Raw genomic sequence first — 13,303 nt, 5'->3', positions numbered from 1 at the left:
CATTTCAATGATGGAAAACTGGGAGGTATGAAAGATTGTTAATTGTACTCACCAAGATGTAGACTCCGTGGCTGATGCTTCTGAAGGTGAAAAGACAAACATATTGAATTACAGACGGGACTTTCCCTTAACATTAAAACTTCCGCTGCCGTAGTGTTTTGGGTATCTGTGTGTATTTTGTTGGGTATTCCCTTTAGGGATACTCTAAACAAACATCAGCTGAACAGCATTGGAGCATGGGGAAGTAACATGGTGTCCTATGATAACTTTTCGTAAAGTTTTAAATTAATTGCTGAAATGAGAGAAATCGCTGTTCTAAGTTAATTGACGCAGCGAGAGATTTTAACTAGAAATTAATACATTGGCGCGTGTCGGCATGAAAAGTCTATAGGAGTGTTTAACTCGATATATCAAGAGTGAGTGTACCTTTAGTGCAATGGTACAAAAGTCGTTTTAGAACGATTCTTTCATGACGTTACATAACTACATAGTGTGTAAGCATAAAGATCGAAAAACGAGTAAGCGGGCTTTCCCCTGAGAGCCTATATCTTTACTTAGTAGATAAAATAAGTGGTATAATGCTACAAAGGTTTGAAAAGGGCGCTCTAAATTTATTTCACTGTAGTAGGGGTTCTTTCGCGGCGTGTCATTCGAATGACATGTAACTACAAAGTGCAAACATGAAGTTCGAAAAAGCTTGGACATTCCCAAAAGAGCATTATTTCTCTTGAGTTACTCAGTCATTTCAGTGATGGAAAACTGGGCGGTATGAAAGATAATTAATCGCACAACATGTAGACTTCGTGGCTGATGCTTCTGAAAGTGAGAAGACAAACATATTGAATTACTGTCGGGACTTTCCCCAGTAAGTAAGTAAGATCCTTTATTTGAACACGATTAGATTGAAGGTATTACATGCTTGAGAGGTCGTGTGTAAATAGCTAATACTCAAGTAACCTACTAGTAAAAGTGGATAAAATATATGAAATGAATAAGCAGACTTAGAAGTAAACACGTGACAATGCAAAATGTATTACTATGATTTAAGATAATTTGAAATTAAACATCGGAAATATATACTACCGACTGTGCGAATAAGCTGGTTAATCTGATTTCCTTAAATTCGGGATAAGGTTTCACATTTCTATAAAATTGCCTAAAAAACTTCAAGAGTCTTAGTCTGAGACAAAACTCCACTATACAGCGCCGTTATAACGAACATAATTTTTCATAAAATAGGCGGAAAATCGCAGAACAACGGCTTTGTTATGTCCTCCCAAGTTATGCGGACTGTTACGTCATACAGCCAATCTGGAATAAATGGAGGTATATTATCGCTAACTATGTTGTAAAATAGTTTAAAAAGACTTAGTTTATACAGATCATAAATCGAGTGCCATCGAGTGAGTTCCATAACTGCTTCTGAAAGTGTATCCCGTGGCAAATTAAAACTTATCCTTCCAGCGACAATGTAGTTCTTGCTGGGAGTTAACGTGATGTCGTCTGTCACAGAAGTGAGAATCACCTTAAAATATAGGTCAGGGAAAGATTTCCTCTCTGGGAAAGAGCAATTTTTAAATAAATTCAATTTAGTGACAAAGTTCTTAATTCCGTAAGATGTTTCGTGTAAGTAAGTTTTCAGTCTACAGTGATACCCAGTAGCCTTGCGTGACATACCTCTGCGACGTTAACGTTATCAGTGGTAATACCCAACAGCCTTGCGTGACATACTCACGCAACGTCAACGTTACCAATAATAATCAAAGAGTATGGACCAATGAAGGCTCCCCGGTGTAACAACGTTACTTCGCATTTTGAAGAGTGTGGTGTTAACGAGTTAGTTATGCAACATTTGTTAACGAGTTAGTCATGCACCATTTGTTAAGCTCGTCAAGTGCGTTATTTAGTTGGTTACATGCTTTATCAACGGTAGATCCAATGCAGTGAACTGTGGTATCGTCAGCATACAGGGAGAGATTGTCTGATATCACAGCTTGTGGCATGTCAGGGAACCATGTATTATTAATTTTTGTTTATTATATTAACACGATAGGCCTTTACTGTTAGGAAAGGTCGAATTTATTAATGAATGAAAAACAGAAAGAAAAAAAAGAAAAAAAAAAAGAATCCATAATCCGAGAGAGTAAAGTAGTAAAGATCGTAGGCGAAAGCGCTCAAAATGAAAAACAGGCATATTGCGGAAGCAGGAGTTATTTTTGAAAACGTCAAAACTTCCTTTGAATTGTGTGAATAATTCACTAACAGTTGCACTTGGTGCCACTTGAATTCTTCTTAGTAGTTTTAGGATTTCATTTTGCATTATGCAGTTAGAATACACGATAAGATACACGTTGTTGACGAGGAAATGACTCGTGATGAAGCGAAATCTAATTTGCCGAAATGCAATTTGATTGGTGATCTGATTAGTGCGAGCAACATACAACTCTACATGCCAGCAAACGGGCTGGGTCGATTACATCTGGAACATTTCTGCACCGAGCTCAGCCATGAGGCTCCCAGTTCAGATGAGCCAAGCCAGTACTTTCGGTGAAATATGTCAAAATGCTTTGCTTGTGTTAGTGTTGAATAATAGATGGACATTTCTCAAAGTTTCAGTCTTTCAACAGTTCAACAGCTTTCGAATTTCATGTCAGACTCTTGAAAAAGGCCATAAATTTCCCGCTCATTCAAAAAATATTTTCATGGATGCGTATAGGGCCGCTTGCAGATCCTCTGTCGATCAACCGCTGGGCGAAATACACCGCGGAAAGCGAAGTCATATCCAGATCTTCGGGCTCATAAAATTTGCGCCCTCCATGCTTGTGCGCGCGCTAAGAGGGAAAATGTCGGATCAAGAGCAATTGCAATCGGTGAGAGAGCCTGCATACCGTAGAACTTTCCACAACATTTCATCAAGTCACGTATTTTTTATGTAATACTACTAAAATAGTTCCTAGGTAAGCTCATGGAATATTTCAGAACACTTTGTGAACATATACAAAGACTCGTTTATGTCGAAGTAGTAGTTGTTGTTGTTGTCGGAGTCACGACTGTTTTGAAAGCTATGTCGAATGAGTTAATGTGGAAGGCCGCTTATTTCAAGGAACTTTGGAGACAGCAGTGAGATTGTGTCAATGGTGAGCTAGGGTATAGACTGTGTGGGGTGTTGGGCTCAATTAAGTTTATTAACGATAAGCATTGTGCTGCTTCAGGAGTCGCTCCTTATTAAGAACAACATTACTCGCTGTTTGATAAAATAGTTGAGGTTGTTGGATTGTAGTACTTTTCTGTTGGTTAGATTATACCGTAACAGTGTTAAGGTTTATCAAATTTTCATTTGAGCAAACAGTCAATGATGGCGCTGTGGCAGATCTGTTAGAAGAACCAGGGGTCTATCTGGAGGGTGATCTGGGTAATTTGGATGCAGTCAGTATAAATCTTACAGCCAAAAACGTTATTTCGGTTAAATGTGCAAAAGAAACAGAAAACAGAAATCCCGCTTTCACAGGTCAGCAAATACTTTTTTAATTTGGACTCAAGAAGAGCTTGCATAATGTTCACAATTCCACATCTTACTTCACGTGCGTGGATTTCAAAGGTTTCTAAATTTGTTTCATTGTCATCTAATTTTTTCCTGTGACCAGGGCTTCTTCGTGTTATACTCGTAACTTTAGCAAATCAGTATGTAAACCTCATACGTATTCAATGAGTTGCTGCTAATCGGATACTCGTGATAGCGCGAAGGCGTGTGGGATCTGGGATTTAGAATTCTCTCTCATTCGATTGTTAGGTGAGTATCTCGCGCTCTTTTAAGATTTTCTTTGATTGGATTAGTACGTTAGTATCTCGCACACTTTTAGAATTCTCTTTCACTGATTGTTACGTTAGTACCTGACACACTTAAAAGGAATTTTCTATCGTGCGATTAGTACGTCAGTTTCTCGTGCATTTATAGGATTATCTTTTAGTTGATTGTTAGGTTTGTGTTTTGACCACTTCAGGATACTCCCTCATTTAAAAGTTACGTTAGTATCCTATGCACTTTTAGGATTCTGTTTTATTAGATTATTACGTTAGCATCTTGCCACTTTTACAAATTATCTTTCGTCAGGTTGTTGCGTTAGTATCTTGTGCTCTTTTAAGATATTTTATTGGATGATTACTTTATTTGGCATCTTGCGCACTTTTAGTATTCTCTTTCATTGGTTTCTTACATTAGTATCTTGCGCACTTTTTCTTTCATTCGATTAATACGTCAGTTACTCGCGCACTTTTAGAATTATTTTTTAATTGATTAGTAGGTTAGTGTTTTGACCACTTTCATAATACTCCTTCATTCAAAAGTTAAGTTAGTGCCTCCCATATGTTTAGGATTGTCTTAAATTGTATTGCTACGTTAGTAACTTGTACACTTTTAGAATTCTCTTTTTTCTGATGGTTACGTTAGTACCTCGCGCGCTTTCAAAATTCCCTTTTGGATTGTTACGTTACCACCTTGCACACTTTAAGAATTATCTTTCATTGTATTATTTCGTTAGTTTCTCGTGTACTTTCAGGATTATCTTTCCTTGAGTTGTTACTTTAGTATCTTGAGCGCTTTTAAAATTCCCTTTTTTGAATTGTTACGTCAGTACCTTGCACACTATAAGAATTCTCTTTCATTGGATTGTTACGTTAGTTCCTCGTGCACTTTTAGGATTCTCTTTCATTGGATTGCTACGTTAGTATCTTGCGCACTTTTAGGATTCTCTTTCATTGGATTTTAACATAAGTATCTTGCACACTTTTGGATCGCAGTTCAGGCTCGCAGTTCAGGCTCGCAGTTCAGGCTCGCAGTTCAGGCTCGCAGTTCAGGCTCGCAGTTCAGGCTCGCAGTTTAGGTTCGCAGTTTAGGCTCGCAGTTCAGGCTTGCCGTTCATGCTCGCAGTTCAGGCTCTCAGGTCAAGTTCTCAGACCAGGCTCTCAGTTTCGGCTCTTAGTTCTAGTTCAAGTTCAGGCTCCCAGTCCATGTTCTGAGTTCACGTTCCGAGTTCAGGTTCTGAGTTCACGTTCTGGGTTCACGCTCTGCGTTCACGTTTTGAGTTCACGTTCTGAGTTCACGTTCTGCGTTCATGATCTGCGTTCATGTTCTGGCGTTGACGTTCTGCGTTGACGTTCTGAGTTCACAGTTTATTCGTAAGCTGCGACGACTTAAAAACCATTTGATATATCCGGCGAGAGAAAATAAGCAAGTAACAAAGGAAAACCAGCCAAACCTGTCAATTCAAATTAAATAAACGTATCAGGCCGAGCACCGAGTAAACTTTGACGCAGACTCGAAGCATTTCATGCTTTGACTTTTATTGCACAAAAACAAATTTCAGAGACTGAAGTCTGTCACAAATCTAGGTCTGTTATCCATTTGGACATCTATAAACATACTTGAGGTTGCATTTAAATAACGATCTTATGAGCGGATATTTTCAATCACTGAGCAGCCGTATATCAGTCAGTTATAGCCCGATAAAAATTAAGGAAATGTTAATAACACATCTTTTGCTGTTCATTCGCATAACTTTCATTTAGACGGAAAAAAAAAAACGCGCGATAGACATAGCAGAGCGATATTGGCAATTTAAACGACATTCAACATTGTTTCAAAACAAACAGTACCCTCTCAGACATTTATTAGTTGAAATTATATTTTCATCAGATAAAAGACAATCAAACTGTACTACGAAATACAGGGCAATCATATTTGTAGACAAAACATTTATTGGCGCGATTTGCATTTGAAATAACAATCAACTGCATCTTTTGACAGCCATCAGCATGAAGTTAACAATCTTTTAGTGACGGGACAAACATGCAAGAAGTTGGGCTCCATTCTGCTTAAATTCGTTTGGAAAGTTTTGGCTCTTCCCTTCCTGTCCTTGATGATATTCCAGAGACTGACAGTGAGGGCGACCATCACATACAGTGATTGCCATATCGAAAGGAATACATCAAAGACTTGAGGAAGTTAGCTTTACACCCACAAATTTGGACTTTTAAAGGTTATCGGTGCCATTTTTTTTAAAGGCTTTTAAACGCGTTAATTTAGCAACTTTTCTTGTCCTTTTTTACTTGTTCTGAAGATTCTCACGCAGCTTTCTTATCCGTGGGCGTAATTTAAACGCCATTCTCTTTTTCAATAAAAGCGCGCGTGAGTCCACAAGGGTCATATGTTAAATTAATGTTTGATATTTGATTTCCATCTTGCAAAGTAATGGCTGAAGAAATTTTTCCCTTTCCTATAACCAGTGAACGAACGAAGCGTGTATTGTCAGTGACGTATTATTTTTTAAGTGCTTACTCAAGTATATTATATTGCAAACTTTTACAGGGAGTGCTTCAAACTCAAACGCATATTCGCACTCAAATATTTAAATACTCTCTTCAAAGGCAAGATTTTTCTTCAAAGTTTCTGTGATGCTTCGATTCCACCTTACATTTTTCTGTTACAAAAAGTTTTTTTTTATGGAGCGAAAGGCTTTGGTGAAATATGTATTGTCTCCTTTCATGTCTGTAGTATCACGACAGGTTGTTAAAAACTCGTCGCTAATTTTATCTATTCACACTTACACACTTACACACTTTATTTTTCTTTTTCTTACAAAATAATTTAGATTATGTTGACCCGCAGATAGCAAATTTGCTATTCGAGGCGGGTCAATCATCAACAAACATTATTTACAATATATAAAGAAAATTAACAACTAAATAGTTAGATATTGTTAAATTATAAAGAGAAGCATAACTGGTAAATGCATCAATAGTTGTTCAATAAAGTATAGAAGCAAATAAATTAGTACTGAAAGCAATCGGATCAATTTGTTTTAATTATGCAGTCCTTAAGTTTAGAGGAGATCTTTTCAACATCAAGATAAGAATCTTCATTATCTAGTATCTGAAATAAAGACGTTTTTATTTGTTTATTAAAGGAATGTTTTGATAACGTTTTGAATTCTTTCGGTATCTTATTCCAAATTTTGACACCAACACACCTATAAAATTCTCTCTTCAAATTAAAGGTAAGAGTTATTTTTCCCCAAGTTTCTAAGATTCACCGATAACATTCGTTTCCTCTACAAGGAAAAGTTAAAGTTTGTTTCATTTTCTTTTAATCAACCGCAGGCGAGAGACCATGACAAAGTAATTTTGAAGGTAGCGTCACAGCAACCGCTAAGAAAATCATATCTGAGGGTTCTTTTTTTGGCACAGAAAAAGACTGACACTCATCTTTCTTAAGTGTGTCGATCTTCAAAGATACTCGGAAACAAACAATTAGTAATATGGGGTCAAAATTGGGTAAAGCTCGGTTTTGGATTGTTACACTCGTTCGCTTTTATATTCAGATGACATAGTTGCATCGCCTCCGTTGGAGAAAGTGGCTGAAAAAAAAGTAAAACTCGCATATTGAGTTTCTGAAACAAAAGTCATTGATGTTGATTTCTTTTTTGTGCGTGCACATGAATATTTCACCATTGCTTTGAGGCGTGGATATCCTGGCAGCTTAAATTTTTTGGTCACGTTTTGGTAAGTTCCGGAAGGTTAGTGTTAGTGTGTTAGTGTCTTGCCCACTTTCAGGATTCTCTTGAATTCAAAAGTTACGTTATTGTCATGCGCATTTTCAGCATTGTCTTCGATTGGATTGCTACTTTAGTATCTTTCACACTTTTAGGCTGCTCTTATTATCGATTGCTATATTTTTATCACGGGCACTTTAAGTTAAGAAATTGTTGATGCTTAACGTGCGTATATCGATTTATGGATGCACGCGGGAAGTTTGGAGAGCAAGAAAAATGCGGAAGCAACTCTGGCTTTTTGAGTGCTAGAGTGCTCTTTTTTGAGTGCCCTTCAAACTTCCCAAGTGCATCCATAACTAGATATACGCACAGCTTAAAGCATCAGCAAATTCTTTTATAACAGAGCGACAACAAGGATCTGCGCGAAGAAGCCTTTTATTGTGATAGAGCGCAAAATTCTCACGACGCACAAAAAAAAAGTACACAAACGTCCTTATTGGCTGGTCAAAAACACGCCAGATTTTATACTTTCGTTTGAGGGAGAACATTTGAACCAGTTATCCGATAACTGTGAATGAAAATTTGCGAAACGTGCAACTTGCGCGTTTTTTTGGGCTTTATTTTTGTTGCTTGTTGGATCAGGACCTAAAAGGTCAATGCCGATAGAAAAATTGGGAAGTTCTTCGCTGGTTTGTTCCATATTTAAAAGAGAAGGAAAACTGCATTGCGGCTTAACAGGAAGGAAAGCCAGGTAAAAAAAAATTGATCACGTCATCTTATTTACGCACGGGCGTGCGTAGATAAAGATTTTGTTTATAGCGGCTTAACAGGACTTGTATAGGGGGTTACCGGTCACCTCGCCACCAAGCAGACTCGCCACCAGCGAACTCGCCACCAAGGAACGATCTCGCCACCAACGTACTCGCCACCAAGCGAAGTCTTCTCGCCACCAACCACCAATAAAGAGATAAACTAGAATAAAGTAGTCGAGGAGAGTAGGATGTTCGAACGAGCACAATTCAAATCGGCCGATACGTTTGTGCGCTTGTCTGTATTTAAATTATGACCTTCAGCGACGTGTTAGATGTGTTCCGTTCCTAACTCATTGACATCGAAACGTATCGTGTTTGTCTTTTGCACGTAAGCGAGGAGAAATTGCAAAACTCGATGCGAGGAATAAAAACTTACTTGAGAGAAAATGAAACTTCATGGGAAGAAATAAGTGATGAAATGAAACTCGATAGCACTTGTATTAAAACTAAATGCGAACGAACAACATACGTTTATAAAGTTTGAGTACAGACAAGCGAACAAACTTATCGGTTCGAACGTGCTTTCGACAACATACGTTTATAAAGTTTGAGTACAGACAAGCGAACAAACTTATCGGTTTCGAAAGTGCTTTCGACAACATACGTTTATAAAGTTTGAGTACAGACTTATCAGCCGAACATCCTACTGTCCTCGACTAATCTCTTTATTGGTGGTTGGTGGCGAGAAGACTTCGCTTGGTGGCGAGTACGTTGGTGGCGAGATCGTTCCTTGGTGGCGAGTTCGCTGGTGGCGAGTCTGCTTGGTGGCGAGGTGACTGGATACCGTATAGGGCAAGCACGCGCGCTATCTTATAATTTCTCTTTCTTTCAATTGTTTGGTTGGTATCTTGATTACTATTACTATTTTTGATTAATCAAAAACATAACACCCACTTATCTGTTTCTCAATTTAGTTTTTGATAACACTTTTACAATAAATAAATAAAGTGGGCACCATTGTTGCTAGGCAACATCACTAAACAATAAATATGCCATGGACACAGCAGGAAGAATGCCAAACAATTCTTCCAGAAATAAGACAGAGGCTCTATGGGGGTTTTCCTGACAAAACAACGGACATGGTGAAAACATGAACAAACTGCCTAATTTTCATCCTAACTACAGTGATCCTTGGCTCAGAACATTGTTTTATTTATAAGCAAATAGCTTCAGATCTAATGGTGCAAATTTTTAATGAATCTAAACCACTAAAGTACTTACAACTAGATTTGCCAATACAAATAATAAGAAAGATTTTCAAAAGAATATTCAATTTAAGAGTACTCGCTATGAAAGAGTTGGTGCAGTTGTCTTAAATTCATAATGAACTAGATTACATAATTATTTTTTTTTTGTTTTGCTTAACAATTTTCTTACATGAATGCATCCTTGTGTTTTATTCTGGGAGCAGTGCAGCCCAGAATCTCTCCAGGTGACAATGGTTTACACTGCGGAATCTCTACCTGATAATCTTTACACAGGTCTTGATATACAGCCTGGGTAAACAACAAATTAAATACATATATGTAAAAATTATTTGAAAGTATGCACGCAATAAAAGGAGACACTGGGTCCAAACCACAGGGTTTAAGTCTCAGTTAAGTCACTATGTTGCATTCTCTCTCCCCTCTCTCTAGCTTGGAGAGAAATGGGTACCAGTGAGTTGTCATGGAAACTTGACAAAATGCCTGATAGAGAACCATGTGAGATGCTCCTCCCATCCAGAAGAAGCAGTCAGTCGACCGACTGTCAACCGACTGTCAACCAATATATTGGTTAAGTATCGACCAACTCTCGACCAATATATTCAGTCGAGAGTACTGTACCTACAATAAACATGATCCCGATACTGTCCCATCAGTGTAATCATTTAATACATACTTGAAGTGTTGTCACAAACTGGATTGTGCTCAAAAGTGCAAGTGACTTTCCAGCTTCAAAATTGTGTCTGACTGTATTGAAAAAATGTGCGGCATCCAGCTTTATGTCCACAAATACGTATAACATCTTTATTCCTTTAGTTGAGTCAATAGGAACTATAAAACAATGAACAAATAATGAACCTTTTCACATTCTCTTACCTACAGTACTGTATATATGGTTACTAATTGTTTAGGATCTTTCAATTTTGCATCAATAGAAGAGACCAAAAGTTGCAAATATAATGAGTTAAATTTCATGAGGGATATCTTGTACCAAAACAACTTAGTCTAATAAAGTGTCATTTTCAGTCTTCATAACCATATTTGATAAAAAGAAAGTGCTAACTTGCAACCAACTATCTTCATGGTCATTGTAGTAGCATTGGTATCGCAGAGGTCATGCGTTCAAATCCAGCACAGGCTTGAATTTTTTTCATACATTCATAGCCACTGATTGCAACACTATTGTTTGCATCAAAATACCATGCTACTGACATTGAACTGTTGTGTTGCTCAAGCATCAAAGTTAAAAAGCAAGGATTCCTCAAAAAAAATATCATTCAAAACTTAGACATATCTACCAGCAGAGAACAGAAGGCAAGGGCAATAAAAACACAGGGCAACTTGAGAGAACTATGAAGTAGAAGGTGAGACAAAGGGGACTTCAAAAGGTGAAACTGGGAGGTTAGAAGAAAAAGATCAAGGCTGAAAGGATTCAGTTGTGGTATAATATGAGTTTACATTATGATGAAGAAGATTAAGTGATGTCTATCAACATTTTTTTTCTCTTACTCAAGCAGCTGTAGCCATAGTGAACCATAAGATCACAAACAAGAGCCCTCGCAGTGAAGTCATCAACACAGCAAGCACCATACGTGACATTCCCCATGATGACTGTATCACAACCTATGAATCTAACACAAAAGTCCCACTGAGTACAATGGCAGTCACCCAGTGCTGAAAACCTGAGCCACTTTCTGTATGAATTTTTTTGAGGTGATGGGCAAAAAAGTATGCATGTGCAGATTATCTTACAGTTGTAATCCTTCAGAATCCATCATAGATCATATAATTATTATATGATAATAATAAATTAATAAAGGGGGTAAGTTTGTAAAGAAACTGTGGTGCTGAATTGGTGGTGGAGTATAACAGGATAATTTAGTATTATCAACTGAGTTAATAGTGTAAATTGGCCACCATAAAGAGTTTCAAAGCTGAAGTTTCAAGTGTTAGTCCTTTGCTCTGACAAAGGGCTAACACTCAAAATGTCAGATTTGAAATTATATGATAAGCTGAATTATGCACACATTTTGAATGGTTTTTACTTAATATGAGCTATTGTGGGACAGATGCATACAATTTAGTTGATGTCACTATTGACAACATTTTGCTTTATTACCACATAAAACAAATAGATTAGACTGTATTGCTGTGGGTTTGTACAGTAATAGATTGCGGAAGACGTCAAAATGTGTTAAGACCATCAGTGACTCATGGAAGATGCCATTATGCTGCAGCATAATGGTTAGTGCGCTGGACTCTGGCTGGAGAGGTCTGGGTTTGAGACCTGGCCAGGTCATTCTGTTGTGTTCTTCAACAAAACACTTCATTCTCACAATGCGTCTCTCTACCCAGGAGTATGAATGGATACTGGCCAATTGTCAGGGAAGTCTGATAAAATGCTGTGGAGTAACCTAGTGATGGACCAGCATTCCATCTGGGGGGAGTTGTAATACTCCTTGTTGCTTCATGCTATGAAAACCCAGATAAGCTCCTCTTGAATCAGGGCCACTTGGCTAGAGTAACGACTTCATCTTTTTTTCTTTGCACTCAGGTGGAGAAAGGCATTATAAGGTGGAGTCAAGTGTGTTGCATAAGAACAAGACACAAACAAAAATTAAAAACTAATGTGGCTTATTTACCTCTTTCAGCATTTATTTCTTAACTCCTCCACACTGACTTGAAGATTTCAAAATTGTAGTTAGGAGGTAACTGTTGTAAAAGGAATAATTATCTCCGTTAGAAAGTAATATTTACCCTGATCTCTATTGGTGCAAAATCTGATATATAGAAAATGAATTGTAGCTAGTTGGTTAAACTGTTGTGACCTGTTTTGATGATGACCATTCCAGACAAATAACAGTTATCTAGAACACACTCTTTGTAAATGCCTCACATTTCAAATACATGTTAAAAAAAGTTGCCAAAAAAAAAAGGTTTGGACAAGGATGGTTAATTTAGAACACAGACTGCAAAATTAAAATAAACTTGAAAAACAAGATCTGATTCTTAAATAACAATCCTACAGGCCTCAGTGACATCATGACATGCTGAAAAGGATTCAAGTTTGTGGAGAGCAATTTACAATACATTTATACTTAAAGAAGTCACATTTTAATTTCTTTCCACACTCAGTCTGCTGACTGAAAATCCCAATGATGAACCTAGTTGGATTTTATAAAACTAAATCAGTTGAAAGGGGCTTGAAAGTAATTAACTTACTTTTTCAACCCTTTGACTCCCAAGATCTCATTTAGTAATTCTCCTTACTGTCTGCCCAACAATTCTTTTGATGTCAGTTATGAGAAGTTGGGTATTGGATCAGCTATTCATCCCCTAATTGATATTTTTCTTCATTCTCATCACTTGTCTGCTTGATATTGTACTGATATTGTAAGGAGAAATTCTTTCCTGGTCACTTATGGGGTTAAAGGGTCAAGTGAACCGAGGGTCATGTGAAGTTTCTCATATTTTACCTGTCTCACAGCATCTTGCAGCTCAAGATTGTTGACAATCTCATCTGGAATCTGACGAACAACTCTTCTCTTATTTGCTCCTATTTCTTGAATAACAGGGAATGTAAGGCATTTCAATAACAGTGACTATTTTTTTTTAATCCCTTGACAATATTTGCTCAAGGAACAGAAAGTTTGATCGGAATATTTTCAGCAAGATTTCCCTACAGTCCCATACAATTGTAAAACAAAGGTAATCTATTGTTTTCGCCATTGTTTTCTTT

The 13,303-nt window shown here is 37.4% G+C and overlaps 1 pseudogene; it reads right to left on the bottom strand.

Annotated features, from left to right (window-relative positions):
* The window catches only part of LOC136279210 (2-(3-amino-3-carboxypropyl)histidine synthase subunit 1-like), a 490,303-nt pseudogene that overhangs the window by 476,387 nt on the left and 613 nt on the right, over nucleotides 1-13,303 (bottom strand).

This window comes from Pocillopora verrucosa, chromosome 2, assembly GCF_036669915.1.
Source record: "Pocillopora verrucosa isolate sample1 chromosome 2, ASM3666991v2, whole genome shotgun sequence".
In the NCBI taxonomy this organism is placed as follows: Eukaryota; Metazoa; Cnidaria; class Anthozoa; order Scleractinia; family Pocilloporidae; genus Pocillopora; species Pocillopora verrucosa.
This window is presented reverse-complemented; position numbering and strand designations above follow the sequence as displayed.